Below are 22,052 nucleotides of genomic sequence, written 5' to 3'. Positions count from 1 at the left end.
TTAGGTCAGCAACGCTAGTGCCTCAAAAAGCAAACACTAGCAAATACACTAAGACTTTCATGGTTAGAATCTCTAATTCAGAAGCACACATTTGGGACTAATGCACTGTAAGTGCAATTCTGCCACTTTCTAGACTTATAGATTTGAATTCTGAAGAAAACAAAAGAATGAGAAAAGTCAAACAAAAGCAAGCATCAAGTATCCACAAAATTAAGTTCTCAGGTTTCCCTTCTAAAACAGTGTCTCTAAGAAAAATGAAAACCTTTATTTTGCTCTACTGCTACTTCTCTGATCTAGAAGGTTTTTTGTGTTAGAAAGGAACACTAGCAGGCAGACTCTGTACCTCACTACATACCCCCTGTTTAATATATCAACTACAAACTCACCGTTTTTACTTCTGTAGCAGTCTTAAGTCTCAGAATTAAATCATAAATTTATAGTGATTTTTCAGAAATGCCTCTGTCAAACTTGAGTCAAAATCTACAGTTTTTGTAAGACTTCTAAAAGCCTAAACTCCACTGCACTGTTTGAGCAATGTAACATGGTCACAGGCAACTACAGCAAATACACCTCCTTTGTATCGGACTATGCAAGGCAGTGAAAACATTTCATAGTAGCAGAGCACTCAAGAATATGGTAGTCTAGCTTGGATCACACAGATCCAATTACTTCACTGAGAGTATGTTTAACCTGAGGTTGCCTTTGAAACATACTGAAGTAAATATAATTAAAGTTTCAGGTATGTGGTGTTGTTAAAACTGAGAAGTATCTTTTTATGGCACTGCACGCACTAGAAGTTACAGTTACGTTTCAGAATTCATTATCAGGACAACCTTAAAACTTTTCGTACTTGCAACATCACAAACATTAAAAAAAAATCTCTCCAACTGTTATACTACAGAACAATAGAAAACTTAAAACTTTTAGAAGATGATCATTCAGGCTCTCCAAAAATACTGGGAAAGACAAGTTTAACAAGTAGAATTTTTAATAGCAGATAAGTTTCCTGTTGTCAAGACTCTCCCATCATTCCAGAATTAAACAAATTCTGCTTTTACTTTTTTAAAAATTAGAGTTTGTGCTAGTTAACATATTTATTTGATTTATGAAGTATGTGTTGAATGAGGACTTTTCAAAATAGTGAATTTTCTGCACACTTGATTTACTGGTTTGGCTAGTTCATCTGATTTCAATAGCAAGCTAGAACACTTTCATAGGTCAAACACCACATTTCTCAAATTACCTTAGCTCTAAGTTTTGTACACACTATTGAAGCATCAAACCTTTTCAATTTTCTTTCTACCTTTTCTCCTATTTCTAGCATCTTTGTTTCCTATTAATTCTTGGCATATAAAGAAAAACAAGCCTATCAGAAGAGATGCATGATATTACTTACTATAAATACATTTTCTAGAAGCAAGTCACAAAGAGATTTAAATATAGCTGATACATAAATTTTTAAGATTTGTCTATTCTGTTAAGACCAGTCACGTGAATAAGACTATTAACCAACCATTCACTGGGACAGAGAAGCACACAAAGGGACAAGAGGGAAGACAGGACTCAGCAGGACTGACAAGGCACAACTTTTTCCAGTCTAATTTCTTTTCCGCACAGCAACAGCACATGCTGTCACTTCCATCCTTCATCCCACAGTTGAGTCCCGGTGACTTTCCTAGCCTCATTGCACAGTGACCCTTGTCCTGCTGCCTTCAAGCCATGCTCCTGGTTTCTCTCCGCTCCAATTTTCAACCTACTATAGAAATTCACCCATTTTCAGCCAGGAGAAAATAAACAGCCGATAATACTGCAGGAACCAAGCTTTTCTAGTTTCCCTCCACCTCTCAGTACAGATCTATTGCAAAGATATGCTACTACCTTACTCTCTGCCAACATCATAAAAGCAAGCACAAGATGGGGCAAGATAGGCAGAATGGGCTACAAATGTCAGTCTTAGCACTCTGAGCCATTAAAGCTGGCAAGGCACAGAATCTCTACTCCAAGAAACTCTTCCTTCCATTCCAGGCTGCAGCTTAATTGACCTTACCAGCCCTCCAACCTACAAATCAATTCCTGGACAAAAGACACTCAAGAAAAGCATACAACAAAGGCAACCTTGGTCTATACCTTCTCCTTTCAAATAAACAAAGCCATGACTTTGTCTGAAGTATTAATGTAAGACATTTTTAAAAAGCAGCTGTCTGGCAAACTTTTGTATAATATTTCTATCAGCTTTCACTAGGGGGTTTACATTAAGCATTTAAGTTGAACTTTGTTTTTCCACATGAGAAACAGAGAAGAAGAAAAAAAAAATCAGTATAATACTACTTCTGAAACAAAACAAGTTTGTTTCCAGTTACAGCTAAATTCAGGAGGTTCCAGTAAGATAATTCAGAGAAGTGCCTCAGGAAGCATTCCTGTTTGGCTTGGAATTACTAGACAAGCCTACACTTTAAATTCTTCATCCCTTTACAGCTGTCTGTTTACAGCTACACTTCATTTGACTGAACAGCTGCCATCAGCTACTTGCATTCTACAGACACTTAGGCTATAAATATATATAAGTTATTTTATGAAATCTGCATGTATGACATCTTCAATAGCACTCTCGGTATCTGCAATACCTGCAAGTTGCCAGCACTTCTCAGCCAGAGGCTCATTCTTAAGCATTTAAGAACTATCGTCTACAATCTGACAGTCATTACTAGCTTCACAATTTACACAAAACCTCAGCTTCATCCAAACAGTGTTTAAACCAACTAACTTGCAGATGATCATAAGGAAGATGGAAAAAATAAACTCTCCCCATTAACATTCACTGTATTTACAAGTACTAGTTTCTCCCAGACAAAGACTCAAGAAGAGATTTATAAGAACTGTTTTAACAGAAGCCTGCTGTAGAAGTGCTACCCTTTGTACTCTCATGAACTCCTGACTATTAAGAAATATAAGAAAAGCTTTCAAGTGTGCAACAGATCTGCTCCTAACAGAACTAACAGTTTCTTTATATTGTCAGCTGTGTTTCTTCAAGTAAATAATAGGTGAACTAAATATGCTGAGCTAAAGCACCTACTTCTTTCCTTCAAAGGAAAAAATATGAATACCCTGTTTACAGCTATGGTCAGCAATCACACCACATATCACAGAGGCTGATATGTAGTATTGCTGTTCTTGGTTTGAGTTGTCACTTTGGAAAGTGGCTTTTTGCAGCCAGCAAGACCATCATACAAATCAAAACAAAGGGAAATCCAGATCTGCAATTAAAATAGAATATCATAACATTTTGTCATTACTTCAAGGAGCGTAACAAGAACGAGCACTCTCAGCTAAGTGCTCCACACTTACCATTTTGATAGCCTTTCTGTTCGTGTTTTTGCAGATTAAGTCTTTATTGCCTTTATAGCATGAAAACAATATCCCTTTCCTGCTAATTAACATCAATTTAAAACAAATTAACTATATTACTACTTGAAGCTGTATCACAGTGATATACTTTTTGTCTTCAACTATGGCTTCAACACACTGTTCCATACTGAGTCCCCTGGAATAAGATTCAGATTCCTTAATTCAGGAGACAGCTACAGGTATCAACATCAAGCTTCATAAGCTTTTTGACTCCCCACACGGAGGAAGTCTAGACTTATGAATATGTTCAGGAAGCAGCACAGACACAGCAGAGATGTTAAGTTAGTTTTCAGACTTCACGCTAGATGAAAAGAAACACCTCTATCTTTAATGACTAAGCAGTATTCAAAACCCTGACTCTTATAGGATATGAAACACTTTGCATATGATAGATATAATCAAGTCTACAGAATACTATGCAGTTATTTCAGCAGTCCTGCTGGCAGCACTTCAATGCTCTCTCTGAAGATAAACAAACACATTATTCTATTAATCCAATTCCTTTGAGGATGGCAAGTAGCTCCTATATGCACAGTAATCAGTTTTTCCTCTTTGCAGCTGCAGCTTTCCTCATTGCAAACTTAAAAAGCTACATTTTACAACAAATTGCAGACTAAGGCATGATAAAATTGAGCTAAGAGCACCCATAATTTGTTATTGTCAGACACTTCACACAAACAGATATGAAAACAGGGGAATTTACATGTCAAAAAATATAATTTCATGTTAGCCATGTATTACAAAAAGAATGTCAGTAGACAGTTTCCTTTTCATTTCAAGATCTATCCTAAACATATTCCTATTATTTGATGAATCTTACTGGCTTTAAAAAAGATTCTGCCTTGAAGACAAACACACCAAACATAATCAGCAAGAGAAAGTATATTTAACTGCTACAGTCAAATAAGCATTCCTTACACATTTGTCTCCAGTATTTCTAAAGAATTAACTTGAAAGACAGTATGTTCCTTTTAATATTAAGGATACAATCAGAAACTTTATAAAGAGTTTAAAGAAAAGTAGCTTTTAAAAATAGAAGTTGGAAAGATGCATGCAATTCCATGATCTGGTACTCTTAATTCCACTGAAGGATAATAAGATGCATCTGAGTTTTTAAAACATTCTATTTGCAGAAAGAACAGTTCTGTAAATTGAATATTCTTGAAAAACCTCAGAACTATTCTATTCAACTAATTTAGGAAGTGAACAAGATCACTTTAATGCAGTTTGAATATTTTATGCAACTTTAGAAATCTGAATACATTAGTTTATATAAAATAACCTGTCTTTGTAGCTATTATCCCGACTCCTAAAGCTTTCAAGATAAATAAATTCACAATTTGGAGTTTTTAGAAACTGCTCAAGAGGTACTAAGCTCTCCCGAAAACTGTCCTAAAAAAAAAAAACCAAAAGAATACTGGACATCCAGTCCTTCCCTCTGAATCTTTTCCATGCAGTTCTATCAGCTCTTTTCACCTGCTTGCACAGGTTGCCCAGAGAAGCTGTGGATGCTTCACCCTTGGAGGTGTTCAAGGCCAGGCTGGATGAGGGTTGGGCAGCCTGATCTGGTAGGTGGCAATCCTGCCCTCAGCAGGGTGTTGAAATTGGGTGAGCTTTAAAGTTTCTCCCAACCCAAGCCATTCAATAATTCTATGATTCTTTTCTTCAAACTTTAGAAGTTTTATTTTCTTTAAAATATCTAATCTACTTTAATAGCACATTCATCACTATCACACAAAGTCAAAACATTTCCACGCTTAACTGCATTTTAATCCCTGTTCTTGTCAAATGAGTTCTAAATATGCATCTTATCACTGAAATCTGAAGTTCACGGCACAATGTTTGGCCCCATAGAAGTTTTAGGCATATGATTAGTATTTTTATGAAAAGAATAGGGATAAATTTTGCATTTGATAAGCAAGAAAAGACTGCATACAAAATTTCTGGAATGCTTGTGTGGGCAATGTCATTTGTACTTCTGGAGGCTGGTGCACTCAAACAATGGATTAAAGAGTATCTTTCAGATACAATTTGATTGCAGATGACTGGTTCCATTGCAACTGGCTTGGAACATGCTCAAATTTAGGTAAATGTTCATAGGATATTCAACTAGGATGCAGAGAGGTTTATTACCACTATAACCATCATCTTCACTCCTCCAGCTGTACCTTACCCTCTCTCCTGTGCACTAGAAACAGAAAAAGAACCAAGGAAATCAAGTAGTATCCACCCTCACAGAACCTTCTCCCTGACTGCAGGCAGGCATTGGGATTTATAATCTAAACTGTCTGGTACACAGGCTGCTGCTAGTGTCGCCTGCAATGTTGGCAAGCTGTTAAAGTTACAGAGTGAGAAGTATGTGCCAAAATATGTACTCCTGCTTGCCAAACATATAATCTCAATACATACTTCCTGATAGGAAACCAGTTTAATAAATATGGGACAGTTTCCTCTTCCCTTCGCTTAGAAACAGTCGTCTTTCCCACACACTTAAAGGCAGAGAAGAAGAAATAGCACCACTTCCACACTTAAAAGAAGCTCAGTTAGTTCTGTGCATGGAACACTCAGTTTTGTTTGATCAATCATATTTCATATTTTCTTACCAATTCAGATGACCATCACCAGGCCTTGATTCCTAAAGAGCCTCTGTCTCCCACTGCTCATGAAACACTCCCAAACACATTTGACAGCTAAGTTTATTTGGTGAATACAGTCTCAGCTGTCGCCTGATTCAGTTTGCTTTGTGATCTACTAGTAGGTCTTCTCTTCATCTAGAAGAGAAAAGAAATACACACAGCAAACCAAGTGCATGCTATTAGCTTTCCCTTACCAGAGATTATAACTAAATAACTGGATACATGCAGAACGGTGAATTTCTTCTAATACTTGAAAAGATAACAAAAATATTAAGTAGAATACGTGGCTCTAGGAACCAAACAGCATGCAGCATTATAGGATAGCCCTGAGGCACTTACTTTACTTCATTACTATGCCATGGCAGTGTTCTATTAAGATATCTAATGTCTTATGAGCAACACTCACATTCTGGAAAAACTTCATCTGGGATTTCAAAAACAAACACTTAAGGAAATCCCGAAGGTAAGTAATGATAAATTCAGAAATCTTATTGAAGAACAATTATGAAAGGGATATTAATATGTTAAAACATGGACTTGAAAATTTTCTCAAAATAATTAACTGGCTTCTACAGAAGAAAAACAATTGACATCTAGGTCTGACAGAAGACTTGTCCACACACTGAAACATGCACAGCTTAAGTGTAACTAAGGCAATAATCATGACTGTATTTTCCCTATCTTGCAACATCCTTTTAGTGCTAACACCTTCTCCTATTAGGGAGAAAAAGGAGGAAATAAGACTTCTTAGTCATGACAAGCTGTCACAGATTTCAGTTGCTAAATAAGATATATTCTGTTGAGTAAACTTAGAAGCTTACAGAAGTCAACAATGCATAAAGTTCATATTGCAGCAATATTTGCCTGATAGCAAGATGAGGTCTACTCAGCTTTAATAAAAGCATAACCATTCTTGGAGGAAGATAAAGCAGGCAAATGGATAAATGATTTCACTGAAGGGAAAAAGTGGTAAAGTAATTCAGAAATCTCAGCTGAAACTGGAAAAATTAACATCTCCTAGTCTATAACTGCCACAAGTTCAACAACGGTAGCTCACACACAGTTTAAACTCCACCTGACATCTGTTCAACACATATCTGTACAAATAATGATCAAACTAAAACAAAACAGAAGAAATCTCTTGCCTTTGCTTTAGAAGCTAAGTTGTGTAAGTTTTTATTTTTAACCATTGATTTGCAAGTAATGAGCTAGGTAAGCTTCGTACACACATGCACACAAAAGCAAAGCCCATTTTCTGCACTGGTTCTCTTCTGACTAATCTTTCCCTACCCTATTACTACCATCTGCAAAATCTTATACAAAACCTGCAAGCTGGACTTTAGAACCAAATACAAACTCTATGTTCTTATAAGGAGTGCCAAGGTAATCATTGGCAAAATGTACACAGACCATACATGCCAGAGCATTAAACCAAATTGTAGGACCCTCTCCTATTCTTAACAGACACCTCTGGATTCTCTGTGCCATTATGTTCTGGCTCATGTCTATGAGCACATACTTGCAGGTCCATTCAGCTTTATTGCTCTTCGTACAGAAGAGATGTAGACCTACTGGAGCAAGCCCAGCAAAGACAGTTGCACCTGAAGCATCTGACATCAAGAAAGGCTGAAAAAGCTGGGACTGTTTAGCCTGGGAATTAGAAGGCTCAGAGCAGAGAATCTTATTATAATGTACTACTGTTTGACACGGTTAGTAGAGAAAACAGAGCTCAGCGATACCTAGTGAAAAAAAAATTAAAATGAGACAATGGGCATCCCCCCTCCCCAAACTTTGACAGTCATCATAGACAGAACAGGATGCCAAGAAAAGTTGTGCAGCCTTTTTCCTCAGAAATGTTCAAATCTGAGTGGACAAGTGTCTGTGACCCCATTTTGAACAGGAAGTAACATTGGACTGAACAATCTCCAGAGGTCTCTTTCAAATCCATGATTCTATAATTCCTGGCACAAATAAAAATGACTAATCTGGTTCTCTAAGAAAAGAATATGTAAAGTTAATAATGAATGCTTTTATGTTCTCCTATGACAAATGCCGAATCTACCACAAAAATTAAATTAGAATCTGTACCCCAAAACAGCTAATAACCAAAGCAAACTGAGACCACGATACCCCAACCATCAGATTCTGCTTTTATCACATTATGAAGTTTATTTGAAAACTGCTGAAGTTTGCAGAAACAAACCTAACTACATAAGTCAATTTCAGCTGATATTAGAGATAGGACCTCTAAATCCAGTTATTCAGCTTGAATGACTCATCATGAGTTTTGCCTTCTGGCTCTCCTCATCCCACCACTGTTACACTCAAAATACAAAGTGATTTATGCACAAATGTCATTTTGTGCATTTAACTCAAGAATCTTTCTAATTCAAGTATGCAGACAAGGGATCATAAGAACAAGAATGGAAGGCTGTAAAGCCCTGATTGCTAGCTTGATAATTTTGGTTAGACATTTGTGATGTTTTTGCAAATATATGAACTGAATTAGTTCACACTGATTATCTGTGTACCTCAGCTGCTGCAGCTGAGACGACTTCAGATGGTCACTCCAGTATTTTGGCAGCGATTCCTCAAACTACAAATAACCCATGGCATAATTTCTATCCTACCCAACATGAGGGCAAAAGAATTTGTTGCAGTTCACTTTATTGGGCATGGTGTCACAGAGACCAGAAGTACAGATCATAACCACTGTGTATGGAAACGATAAAGTGTCACATTCTGAATCAAAACATGACCTTTACTCACAGCTGGGCAGCCCATCAACTTCTAATTTGAGCACAAACAGGCAGTTTAAAAACCTGTAACAATAATTTGGGCATAGGTGCGTGTTCACGTGTAGACAGTGTGAACACTTCAGCCCTGCCCAAGGGACTGACTATACCAACTTCTAGATATTTTTTATCTTGAACATATGAAGTTCAATAGGCTATGTTGGAGATTTCTACTATAAAGCACTTCAGAGGAGTTCACTTGAAGCCTGTCTAGGTTTTTAGTTGCTAAATTCAGTTTCTTCTGTTTTCTTTTAAGGCAAGAGCTTCAAACAAAATTTTCTTGAATTTTTACAAAGAAGAGAGAAAAATAAAAAGTCTTCGGCATCCTATTACAAGAACTCAGCAGATCTGATTTAGGACACTCATAATGGCATCTCAACCTTGTCTGAAAGGTCAGGAGATGCCTCACATTTAACAAGGCACTACTCTTCTAATGCTTACATAAGCTATGGAAAAAAAGAAAATAGTCATAACACCAGAGAAAAACATCAAAAATCTTTTAATGCATCAGTTTTCACAACAAGAAATTCCTCCCCAGAATACCTACCTTCTACCTGCCTGTCAACTGCTGTATTTCAAACATTCTCCACATGATAGAGATTTTATCAAGTCACTAAACCATTTTGATGAGACAACTTCCTTAAACTGAGAAGTCAAACAGTATAAAGGGTACAATAAGAAAGATTAGTTCTGCTTGTTACTAATCTTGTTTTTTCTTATATGTAGGTTGCTCCAAAAATTATGCCTCCTATTTTTATGCAAAGTACAACAGATAAAAGGCACAGTAATACTATTTGATAGAGCGAGTTCTCAGCTATAAAACATTAGTTTTCACCACAGTCACCACCATCAATTATGCACTTTCAACAGCGATGACAAAGAGCCTCCATGCTATGCTCGTAGCAGCAGAGGTGACCCAATGTTGCTATCATTGAAAGGCACCACCCACCGCCACACTGTGCTCACATGCACTCTTTAGTGTTCAGCAAGCATCAGTGAATGTCAACGGGTGCCATTTTTTCTACATGGAGAGATTCAATGACACACCTTTGTTTCACACACACTTCCATGTCTGATGCCATTTTGTCACACCGCCCCTCCGCTGCCATCTGTCACACAGCAACAACACATAATGGAGTACTGGTGGGAAGGTTCAACCTCCACCTCCATACCGCCACATTCGCCTTTCGAAGCTGCTCTTGTGCATTCTTTAAATCAATAGCAACAGAGAGCAAAGATGTTTCCTAACTGATCTAGCAGCATCCTCTCAGGAAATCTAAGTGACTGGAGAGTAGAGGGCAGTGAGAAATGGAAAGCTAATGGAAGTCTATGTAGCACTTCACCCTTTGCAGCAGTAAGTTACACAGACATATTTTGAGGAACAAAGCAGAAAGATCAGACTCGCACACAAAAACCTGCAAGGGCATTTAGAAAAATCATGTCAAATCAACAAAGCATACAACTGATTCAAACAAGTAATTACAACCCAATCAGTAGATGAAACTAGTGAACTAAATATAGAACATATGCTCTCTTGGTTGAAAAGCACTGAGCTGCTGAGAAACCTCAGAATATTTTAGCCCTTTGCAGAATTGCCAGCCCTCAAGGGTACTGGCATCACAGTTTTGTCATGTGAACAACTGCTTACTCTTGAGAAGTAAATGCAGCCTATGGCAATGCTTTCCAAGCAAGGAGACAGGTCAGTAAATTGCAAGGAGAACATAGCTCAAAAGATAACAAGGCATGTTGCTTTCTTTTTGTAAGGGGAACAACTGTTTTCAAAACATTAGGTTAGAAGTATTGGAGGAGACATTCATCTTCACTTGATGTTGCAAGAGAAGAATCTTAATTGTCATCTTGTTAATGAAAGGCCTACTTCAGATTATCTCACCTCATTTGCAACAATTTCGAAACAAGAGAATGCAGAGCTGGCTGATGCACTTTCAGACCTGAAAGTTATCACCTTCAGGTAAAGTAACAAGCAGTTTCTCATTCATGAGTGGTGCAGCCCCAAATCCCAACTGTAGATCAGGTAACATATTACTGCTCACAGCAGAGACATAAAGTTACACAAACCTTAGCAGTGTATAACCATTAGACCACTCAATTTATTACAAGTGTTTCTTTAGCTACAACTAGAAGAGAAAAAGTTGTCTTGAGTTCTTCAGCTGCTTTGGACTTAGCAAACAACAGTAATGTTTACTTCACAGTTAACACAAGGGACGACAAAAAAAAAAAGACTAGAGAACAAAGGAAAATGAAGTGGGAAGAAGAGGGGAATGAAAGGCCTGGAGCTGAAAGGATGAAGGGGAGAGAAAATACAGAGAACCACTCCTTTGGAGGATAAGCTAAAGTGAAAGGGCAGGAAAAGAAATTCAACTCAAAACAACACATCTAACTGCTGCAAATGAAAGGCCAGCTTCAGTTTAAGACCTCCTGCATAACCTCCATATACACTACAGATATTCACTCTTCTACTTTTTAAGGCTTTATTCTTATTTTCAAGGTCACCCGATAGCAAGACCACAGTACTTGAACCATCCATTGATGCTTGTATCACTACTTGAAGCTAAAAATCAGTATTGATAAAAAATTACAATTCAGTTAGCAGGCAAACTTGCTGTTTCAACATTTTCATATATGCAAGACAGACAGTAATTAAAACTACAGAAGAGACAACTCTACACATTAAGTTCACCACATCAGACATGAGGAGCAATGAATTCTAGTCAGGAGCATCTCGAGAAACTCCCGGTCCAACTCATTTCTATAGGAGGCTACTTCCCCTGTGCCAACACAGTTCATCCATCATTTCAGACTGATAGTATACAGCAAAAATATGCTTAAACAAAAAAGGCTGCAATTTTATTTTATGCTACTGAGAAGTAAAAATAATTACAACTTAACATGGCAAAACGTGGTTGGTCTTCTTACACAAAATAGAAGACTTACTACTCAAACAACAGCAAACAACTAAAAAAAGACACATAGAATTTCCATTACAGCAGCATCTTTCTGTTTTAATAAGATATTAAGTACTTATGAAGCTTTGTTTTGACAGGCAAAGTTATTTCATGGTTGTTTCTCCTACGTTTTACAAAAAAAGCCCAGCAAAACACATACTGCAAACACAGCTTCATCTTTGTAGAAAAATCTAGTAAACGTTGTTCTGTTGTGTGGCAAACTTCAAAACACCAGAACACCAAGAAACCTAAGTAAGAGAATTTCCACACAATTATTCAAGTACCAGTTACGCTCTTCAACTATCAGAGAACTTTTAACTGCACACATCTAGGAAAAAAAACTCACGAAAAATCAAATGCATGAAATCAGAAATTCGTGTATCTGTGTAACAAAATCTGACAAATTTAAGAGTAATATCATGAAACACCCTTGCTTAAATGCCTAAATATATAGAAGCCCTCCTCCTCAAAGCAGGATGAGCTACTTTCAAGAATCGAAGTGCCATCTGACAGCAGGCTAATGCACTCCCCATACAGTGCTGTCCCACTCTCTAGCACTAGTTTCTCATAACTAAAACAAAGTACTTTCCCTGTTATAAAAGTTGGAATAGTGCAAATCCTAACACTCAAGCAACTTCAGCCTGGCTCTAATTTTTATCATCTACCAAAATATTGTTCCTTCAACCCTGAAGTGCTAGTTCAAAAGCACTAGTCCAATATAGAAAGAATATGGTCAGAGCAGGGAACTGACCTCCATTATAAATATGCAAAGCATTAAAAAAATAAATATATAGGCAGCTGCATGCATCTTTTCTACCTGTATATTCTATAACAAGTTTTTAAATCAACACCAGCTTCACATTAAACAGGCTACCTTTAAGTTCTTAAATATACATATTAACCATCTCTTCCAGTGGTGACCCATGAAATACGCAAACGAAGAATTTACAATACCTCAATCAGACAATTTTACTTAAGTTCCTATTCACTCTGAACTCCAGGTAGTTTGTCCACCCTATGTCTTGATGACATTCGTTTTCCACTACAGATGTTCCTGAAACACCAACTTCTTGAAACCCTGAGCCTGGATATTTCTCACAAAGTTTCAAAAAGTGAATCTCAAGAACAATGCCTGCTAGAAAACCAGTAGGCAGGAACAGCTCATCCTCACTACACTGTAGCTCTAAATGAAGCTAAGTGGTTTTTGTTTGTTTTGTTTCAAACAAAGAAAAAAGTTGTATTAAATGGGATTTCAGAGAATGTAAATATTAAGTTTCTTAAATTTGAGTTGCAATCAGAATTAAATATACCCTTCTTTAGTGTCCTGTGCAGAAAAATTAACTGCTTATATACTGATCCTTCTGGTCAGTATCCTCTACTGCTGTTAACCTTGGGAGCTGTACAAATAAAAACCCATTTAGAATTTGAAAACTACCACTTACAGAAAAGTCTCTTAAGATAACTACATAAATGGAGTCATCAAATACTTAAGAAAGTCAAAAACCTGACTCCTTTTTAAAAGCAGTCAAACAAGAACATCCTTGTGAGCTTTTCAACAGAAAGAATTCATGTATTTTCCTTTGCAAGCAAAGATCATTCAGAAGTAAAAGAAAGCAGATTTAATGTCAATAACTTACCATCTTAAAGTACAACATATTAGTCTTAATTTAAAAGAACACCTTTGCTAGGCAAATTAATCTTCTCACTCATTCAACAGTTTATCTCACTTGAAACACCAGTGTCTATATAATTAGGGCTCAGTGACTAAGCAGTTCAGCAAACATCATCTACTTCCACCCAGTTCCATTCCTAATTTTTGACACTGCACAAGGTACATCCTGCCCATTATCTAAGACATGCTGTAAACAGCACCAACAGATGGTGAATTCTACCAGCCATTCTCATAGTTGATAATGAGAAAGAAACCCTAAAAACTAGAGAAAACTGAACAAAAGGTCTGAAAGATGCAAAGAGGCTGACAAAAAGCAGCTCTGCTGCCAACACATCAGGCACATTTTGTTTTTCACATAGCCTTTCAAAAACAAAAAACCATTCATTAGCAATAAGTGAAAACACTTTTCATTCTTAGCACAATACTCAAAGTCTTACAATGCCTCAATAGCCAAATCACTTAAGATTTCCACAAGTCAGCACCACAAGATACACTTCAACTAATATATGTTTATTTTCCACTAGAGCTTCATTAGGTACTATAAAATACAAGCAGTCGGAAGTCATGATACGTATGGAGACCAGAACTAAAGCAGCCTCTGGCATCATCCTTTGTATACAAGCTTTTCCTTCAGAAAGACTTGTCTGATGTTTAATACCCGGCCTCTAGCTGAGACTGAACATTTCTGTCAGAATTACTGAGCTTACAGTGGTCAAAGGATGAAAGTAAGATGCACAGTTACACATCTCTTAGTTAACTTGCTAAAACAAGTATGGATGTGCAGTGCTAAATAAGTTTCTGACCTTAGCCCAATCAGGTCTTACAATTCAAGAAGATGCAGTATCAAGTTACCTGTTACAAATCATTTCTTAAAACTTGATACATCACATTAATGCTCTCTCCAAGTCAAAACATTACGGTCTACTACACTGTTTCATAGTCAGATTTCATTTTCTATTTGTATTACATTTTCAAGAATAAATCCCTTCTGGTACTATATAAGCCCTTTTACAGAGCTCTTTTTTTTTTTTTTTTAAATAATAGAGAATGCACCTTTTTTTCCCCCCCAAGTGTTTTCTCATCTTCAACATTGAAATATTTCCAAATTCACTTCCGTAGTGTCATTTCTGCTACAGTACAAGAACAAATTGCTGGTAATGTAAGCTTTTGCAACCTTCACACATTTTCCCTGGAGTATTCAGCCTATATCAGGTCAGGACAACTAATGGGAAATGGTTTTAAGTTGAGGGAAGGAAGATTTAGGTTGGATGTCAGGGGGAAGTTCTTTACTATGAGAGTGGTGAGGTGCTGGAACAGGCTGCCCAGAGAGGTTGTGGATGCCCCATCCCTAGAAGTGTTCAAGGCCAGATTGGTTGGGGCCCTGGGCAGCCTGGTCTAGTATTAAATGGGGAGGTTGGTGGCCCTGCATGTGGCAGGGAGGTTGGAGATTCACCATCCTTGAGGTCCCTTCCAACTCTGGCAATTCTGTGATATGTTGCAGGTCATAATTCTGCAGTTATTCCAAGAAACTTAAATAACATCTTTCTTTCTAGAATGATACAACACTAAATTCAACCGTGACCAAAAAAAGTAATATTTTAGCATGGCTAGATGTTTTACCTTTTCTGCAGAATGAAATCGTGAAATGAAGGTTGAGTATGGTTCTCAGATGTATGTTTTCCCCTTCAAATTGAAAATATGTCAATGCTTGGCAACATTTGGAAAGAGTTACAATCTTGTCATATGCTGCACAAACAGCATACTTGGATGCAGAGGGGAGGTTGTGGGAAGAGGATAGGAGAAAGATCTGTCAGTGCACAGCTCTTATCCACATCCACTGATAACTGCATTCTATAAAACACATCCTCAAACACAAAGAAGAAAGTATTCTCTGAAAGCAAGTATAAACATCCAACAGCTTATGTTAATTATCACGAGAGATTAGAGGTCCACAAAAGGTTTAATACTAAAATCACTTGCAACTTGCCTTTGTGCTTTGTTTCTGTTTTGGGGTTGTTTTTTTTTTTTAAAATGGGAGTGGATGAAATAGTAGTATTGATTTATAGGAGCCTCAGGCTTGACCCAAGCAGCTGCCTCAGACCATTATGTAGCTAACCTCTTGTCAAAGACTGCTGCAATACAGCAGCACTGACTATAAAGGAGACAAAGCAGCCTTAAGACCAAATCATAACTTAACCATAACGTTTGTGCTAAGACATTCCTTGTGGTTCCAACCCTGCTCCCTCCCCAGACATGGGATTTGCTTCAGATTCATGGTCCAATAATGCAACATACTACCAGGAAAAGGACCCAAATCATCACACGAAAATGTATCCAGTCCTCTAACAGAAGATCCACGATACACAGGCTTAATATTTTGACATTTTTTTATTGAAAGACAACAGAACAGCAGCATTTACAGTATTAAGTAAAATGTCAAAAGGAAGTTAAGCAGAGGATAAAAGGGCAAAAAAGTCATTTCTCAAAGGAAACAAATAGCTAATTTCCAAGTAGTGTTTAAAAAGTAGAAAACACTGTATTTGAAAATTGAACATGAAATTTCAGATCTTAAAACTGAAATTTTCATTCTGAAATGAGTTTGCTGGGGTTTTTTTGTACTTGCAAGAAAAACTCCATATATTCCAAAATATTTTCTAAGTGAATGCTTGCTCTTGTGAGTAATTGAAAGCAATAAGCTTTTGAATAAATGTGAAACAAGTGCTTATTTTTGTCCTCAGATTTTAGTTGTTTTAGTTTGCAGAAGTAGGATATGTACTGAGTCAAGAGTCAGTGTAAAAGTCGCCCTATTATTCAGTTCAGAAGCTTACAAGAAGAATATCTATTTTAAATCCCACAGACAGGATAGCAGAGCATTTCCAATTGGAAAAAGCTGTTGTAGCTTTCCATTGTGGTAAGAGATCACATCATAGATTTTAAATATGCACTAAAGAATGTTATTAAGAATACAAAAACTATGTTTTTAAAATGTTGTAGTCAAATTCTTATCCAGCCCACTAAAAAGAACACCACATTTATACTCTGTACTTCTCAAGCCACAGTAATAGCATAGCCATAATTTCCAGTAAAAACTGGTGTTACATTTAGCTGTACAACACTACTAATTACAGGGTAATTTCAACAATAAATATTTGGTTACACTCTGCTTTGTCATCAGTGCAAGTAATTTAGCTGAAATTGATCGCTTAGAGAATCCAAACTTCTCTTTTAGAGACTATTTTTATTTTCTGGTAACTGAAAATTTTCTCCTATAGAACATTTCTCTAGAAATAGTGCTTTTCAAACAGAAAACCACACGGTGTCAGAAGCAAAAGGGAAGATTCAAATCTAGAGCAGCAAAGCAATTCATGGTTCCTTTTAAACCATCCTTAGCTAGCCCTACTTTATTACTCAACACTGAAGTCTAACAATGACCTTACAGAGCACACAGGCTGCATCACTTAATAACAATTAGGTAAACTAAAGTCAAGTTATATCACACCATCCTTCAGAAAAAAAAAAATCCTGGGAAGAAACAAAAACACAGAAGAATGAGCACCACTGTAGCTATTATATCAAGTAAAACACACAACCCCACAGACGCTGACAATAGTCTCTAGTTTTACTAAAATCCTCCTGCAATGCTTCTTTACAAGATCTCTGAAGAGCCAAGCTACTGTTAGTGAAGAGCAGTATCTTCCCTCCATTAAAAAGAAAACTAAGAAACCAAAAATAAAAAAAAAAAAACATCTACCTGCTTCTGAGAATATTCAGAGACAGCCAATCAGTATTTACACAAGAGGTCAACTTAATAAGTCAGGCCTTCATAGCATCTCATATAGTTGAGTCCAGGCACCATCTGTTATGCCCCCCAAAGAAAGCTGTGATGTGCAGAGCAGAGGGTAGGCACCTGAACTTCTCAGACAAGCTCAAAGGCTCCCTACAATCAAGTGACCTACTCTGATAAGATCCAGACCCAGCATTGCTCCAAAAACTAGAGGAAATAAAAAAAAACAAAGCACAGAACAGAATGGCTATTTTTTGATTACTCCGTAGCTGGTAACCTGTGTTCTGTTGATATGACTTCCACATGTCCTGTAAATCTTAACAATATACTCAAACACATAGCGAACATTAATATGGAAATCAGTTGCTAGTAAAGTTACTATCACACAGCAGTTCATAACACAAACACTGTAATTAAGAAATCAATATTTGCTAAAAGAAAAAATACTCACTGTATTGTTAATATGCTGCTTTCTGTGAAATATTATGGAATTGCCACATTCAACAGTTTAAGTTTTACACATTAAAAGCTAACATGTTTATAAGAAGTTTAAACAGCCCACAGAACTGCTGTTATTCCCAGTGTTTTTACCCGGATAATTTTCTGGTAATAAAAATAAAGACAACAAAAGTCACAAGTTACCTTTAACACCACTAAAAGTCTTGAAGACTTGTAGAACACGATCCAATTATGACAACTGGATAACAGCGTGATATCTTCTTGATCTACAAAAGAATACGGAATGAAGTTTCTAGCCAGAATACAGCAATCATCTCCCCTCCAACCAACTGATTTGGAAAACCAGAAGAGTGAACTTGTTTTAAAAAGAAAAAAGATATTTCTCATTTAAGCACTTCAACACCCTGCAAATACTAAGGAGGTGACAACCACAAATTTAACTTGCAGTTTCATTTCTAAAGTCTCTTTAAAAGCCGCATGGCAGTTTAACTCATTCAGTCAAAAAGAGACTTTCTACAGAGAAAGAACTGACCCCTCACAATGCAGTTTGACTACTTGTACAATCCAGGCCATAACACAGTCACACACTCCCACAGGCCCTTTTCCTACTTCCATGTCTTTCCTTATGTCTAGCATACAATGAGCAACTTTTCAGCTTTGCTTTTCTTGGGTTCATTCTGCCTTATATAGGGAAGAAAACCCACCTCTCCCTCTTCATCTCCCCCAAAAACATAAGATCAGCTCTAGAATGCATCTTTTTCTAGAAAGCACTTGATTTCACTTTAAAAATATCTAAAAACAGCATATACGCTACATTATACAATCTTTGATAACATTTTTACCCTAGTGAAATCTACAAATGATAAACTAAGATATACTAAACTAAGTGATAATCTCACCTTCTTTCAATTATGAGGGTAATACTGTGTACTACAGATAAGCAGCAGAAACTGTTTAGATTTGCTTTCTAGCCAGTGAACCATTTCATAGCCACATTACCCAAGCTCACCCATGTTACAGGTGCATCACCTATCTCTGGTGACAGTGACAGGGCCCAAAGGAATTCTGTGAAGTTGTGTTGTGGTGGGGGGTTAAGTTGAGTGTCAGGAAATGGTTCTTCACCAGAGGGCAGCAGGCATGGAACAGGCTGCCCAGAGCACTGGGCACGGCCCCAGGTGCCAGTTGACAGAGTATTTGGATACGGCTCTCAGAAACACTATTTGATTATTGGGTGGAGCTCAGAGTTGGACTCAATGATCTCTTCCAAATCAGGATAGTCTGTGCTTCCATGACCTATCATTCTTTTATTCTGCTTCTTCCCCTGTTCATAGTTGAATAGATTGACACATTTCCTAGTTCTTGCAGTTCTTTAAAGTATTCCCAGTTATACACAAAAACAATATTTTAAGAGTAATATCTCATTGACAGAAGTAAAAGCAGAATTCAAAAAAAAACAGAATCCTGTAAGGACCAAATTCAGAATAGAAAGACATGATCTTGTCACATTTTATGTGCTGCTTATAAATTTAGTTTGATATTATTTGAATAAGAACTTACAGCAATATCTCCTTTAAATGTCTAAAACATGCCCATAACACTTTCCTATGATCCATGCTTCTCATTCTTAAATACATGACTCAGGAAGAGGTCACATGAAAACGGACATTTTTACCTATATCCACACTCACTAAATAAGTCAAACCATACTGAATGTAGTAATTAATACTATGGAGTTATATATTAATAAATCAAGTTATTCTTCAGGTTGCATCCCAAAATGAGAGTGATTTAAGCCTACAGTATTGCCACTAAGATCCCAGTAAGATACTAACAGGTCAGACTGGTTTCAGAGACCGACCATTATTTGCTCCTACCATTAAAGCCATAACAAGAAGTGGAAATAAGAATGATATTTCTTATGGATTAATTGCAATTGCTGAGGACTTACCAAATCAGAGGTGGAACAAAAAGTATATTTCTGAAGAAATGAAACTTGTAAGTCTATGGCTTGCAGCCCTAGCAGTAAGTCTACACTGTCCCTCTCTTCTGATTTCAAAATGCACACATGGGATATGTACTTCTGCAAGTCCTGTCTAGACCATTATAAATTGCATTATTACAGTGCAAAATCCTCTGCCACGGGTACAAACTGTCAATACAAGCTCTGAGATCCACAGCCTCTGAAAACCAGGAAGGAAAGGCCTTTTCTAAGCTCAAAGGGAACTCAACTCAGCAGAAAGCTGTAATTCATGCAAGAGAGCAGCTCAACTTCTCACCATAGAGAAAACAGCACAGTAAGCAGAAATGGAAATGTTGGAAAGAGGAGAGCAGCAGCTGAAGGAGAACACTTCAGCCGAATACCCTTTCATCGGATTCATTCCTATGTAACATGGGATGGCACAAAGTAGGGTCTGCCCAGCAACAGGTTGGCTCTGGAGTTTAAGGACAGAGTTCATTTCCTACTCAAAACTTTAAAACTTCGCGCCAAAGGATGCAGCTGTACTTCTTGAGTATTTCCTATTACAGAAATACTTCATTTCAAACCCTCCAGGGCTAGAAATATACAAGCCTATGAGAATTTCCTGAAAGCTGTTGTGTAGAGCTATGGGCGTATAGCATTACTAACGCTCTGGCAGCACACATGCTAGCAGACAAGAAAATGAGGCAGTAAAGCTAAGTAAAGCACTACATGTCAATGAAAGAGCTATAGATTATACGTTTTTAATTAAGAACGGGTCTTGGGCAGCTTTAAAAGAAGCAAAGCCATCTTAAGTGCCCTGTTTACTAGCCATTCCAATTATCAAAGCACCTCAACACTGGTTTATTCACTGGCTGGCCATCGCTTGCTCCCAACCAGCGGTTTTATTTCAGAAGCTCTTTCTGGAAATCATAACCATTAAGATGCCCAAAATCTCAAACCACCCCCTTTTACAGACCTCCTTTATGTCTCGGCAGTCACTTACAGAACACCGGCTACCCAGCCCGCTCTAGTCACACACAGACCCTTTCATTTCTACACCAGGTGCCCACGCTACGTGCAGCCCTCGCTGTGTGGAAGCTCAGCTAAAGGAGATGAGAACACATCTGGGGACGACACCCGACCCCCTTCCCCGCCTCGCAGCCCGGGCCGGGCGGGCAGCACGGCCAGCCCCAGCCCCAGCCGGCCGCGGGACGGGCTCACAGGACGCCAGGCTGGCCCCAGGGCCCGGCAGGGCGGCCGGAGGCAGCGGCGGCGCCGCGAGGGAGATTCGAAATCAAGCGCCGAGCGGCAGCCGCGCGCGGCTCGACCTCCGAAGGAGCGCTAACGGCTCCCAGCGGCCGCAGGAGGGGCAGGGGGGCTCGGTGAGCCCCGGGCCGCAGCCGCCGCGCCGGACGCGCTTCCTCGGAGCCGCTGCCGCCCCCTGCCGTCCCCGCTCCACCCCTGACGGGCCCCGCTCTGACAGCCCCCGACCTCCCGCCTCCCAGCCGCCGCCCGGGGCCGGGAGCGAAGCGAGGAGAGAGGAAGCAGGCAGCGCTGCCCCCGAGGCGAGCAGCCGGCCCTGCCCGGCCCCGCCCGCGGCCCCCGCGTCCCGCGGCGGGAGGAGCGGGGAGAGAACGCCGGCGGGTCCGGGGCTCGGCGGCACCCGGCCGCCTCCGCAGCCCACGCACGGCGCCGCGACCGCTCCGCGTTCCCCCCCCCGCCTCCATCCCCCTCCGCTCCTCTCCGTCCGCTCCCCACCGCCGGCTGAAGGCGTCGACCCGCAGCGGCTCCCACCGGTACCTGCCGGCCAAACGGCCGCCGCGCGCCCGCCGCTCACGTACGAAATCCAAGTTCCCAACCGCAGCCGTCAGCCCAGCCCGGGAGAAACCCCCGCCGGCTCCGCCCCCCGGCCAATCCGCGCCCCGCCGGCCCCGCCTCCCGGCCAATCCGCTCCCCGCCCGTCCCCGCGCCCCGCCTCCTTCCAACACCTCCGCCCCGCCCCCGAGTCGGGCCGCGCCCCGCGCCCCCTTACCCCGCCGCCATTGGCTGAGGCGCCCGTCAATCTCAGAACGGGTACTCCGCTACGGCCCCTCCTCTGCTGCCGCCAACGGCTGCCGGACGTCTGGGTTGGGGGGGCGGAGGGAGGGTCGCCTGGCGTGGGCCGGTGGGCGGTTGCTTGGTTGCCTGTGTTAATCTCTTCGTTCCAGCTTTCTCCCAGCATAGGAAAGAGTTAAGCTTTGGGCAGAGAGGTAACGCTCAGGCCTGCGCTTGGTGCATGTGTGTACAGGAAAGAAAGGCAAAGCTGAGAGAAACACAGCAGTAACAGGTGTATAAAATCTGCTAAGCAGACAAGGCCTCTCCTAACTTTGATCTTTTTT

The 22,052-nt window shown here is 39.4% G+C and overlaps 1 protein-coding gene across 11 annotated transcripts in view; it reads right to left on the bottom strand.

The window, feature by feature from the left end:
- The window catches only part of EPB41L2 (erythrocyte membrane protein band 4.1 like 2), a 100,501-nt gene extending 78,910 nt beyond the window's left edge, over positions 1–21,591 (bottom strand). For 4 of the 11 annotated variants that reach the window (XM_090135796.1, XM_031610517.2, XM_031610525.2 and 1 more), the window contains exons 1-2: positions 21,475–21,590; positions 17,898–17,980 (exon numbers count right to left, since the gene is read on the bottom strand). The gene's annotated coding sequence lies outside the window, so the exon portion shown is untranslated. Of the gene's footprint in view, positions 1–6,008; positions 6,177–17,897; positions 17,981–21,432 lie in introns of all 11 variants that reach the window. The other 7 variants (XM_090135797.1, XM_031610473.2, XM_031610509.2 and 4 more) reach the window with 5 other exon arrangements.
- Positions 21,592–22,052: the final 461 nt, after the last annotated feature.

This window comes from Phasianus colchicus, chromosome 2 (genome assembly GCF_987193195.1).
Source record: "Phasianus colchicus chromosome 2, bPhaCol1.hap1.1, whole genome shotgun sequence".
Classification (NCBI taxonomy): domain Eukaryota; kingdom Metazoa; phylum Chordata; class Aves; order Galliformes; family Phasianidae; genus Phasianus; species Phasianus colchicus.
The sequence above is the reverse complement of the archived record's forward strand: the minus strand, read 5'-3'. Positions and strand labels throughout refer to the sequence as shown.